We start from the raw sequence: 399 nt of genomic DNA on the forward strand, positions 1-399 counted from the left end.
GTTGCGAGGCAGCGAGAAGGCGGGTCCTTCCCGCCATATAAAACCACCGCCGCAGTTGGGCCCCGAGCGCCGCGGCCGCCAAGTCCAGTCAGCACCGAGCCGGACGCCGCCGCCTCCTCACGGTGAGGCCTGCGAGCTCGGGGGAGGCCGCCTGGTGACGGCGGGGCCGGGGATAGGTGCTTGAGGGCGGCGGCGGGGCCGGGCTGGACGGTAGGGCCGGGCCGGGCTGGGCCCGCTCGGCTCGGTGGGCCCCGCGGCCCAGCCCGGCCCCGCCTGGCGAGGGGGGTCGGGGCTCCCCGGTGGTGGTGGTCGCTGAGGGGGCAGACCGAGGTTTGAGCCCCGTGTAACGCGGTGCTGAACGCCCGGGGGAGGTGAGGGGGCGGGGGGGGGGTGTTTGTG

The 399-nt window shown here is 76.7% G+C and overlaps 1 protein-coding gene across 1 annotated transcript in view; it reads left to right on the forward strand.

Annotated features, from left to right (window-relative positions):
* The window catches only part of SKP1 (S-phase kinase-associated protein 1), a 19123-nt gene continuing 18724 nt past the window's right edge, over positions 1-399 (forward strand). The window contains exon 1 of the mRNA XM_014948006.1: positions 1-122. The gene's annotated coding sequence lies outside the window, so the exon portion shown is untranslated. The remainder of the gene's footprint in view (positions 123-399) is intronic.

The sequence above is a fragment of the Calidris pugnax genome, unplaced genomic scaffold (genome assembly GCF_001431845.1).
Source record: "Calidris pugnax isolate Ruff unplaced genomic scaffold, ASM143184v1 scaffold27, whole genome shotgun sequence".
Classification (NCBI taxonomy): Eukaryota; Metazoa; Chordata; class Aves; order Charadriiformes; family Scolopacidae; genus Calidris; species Calidris pugnax.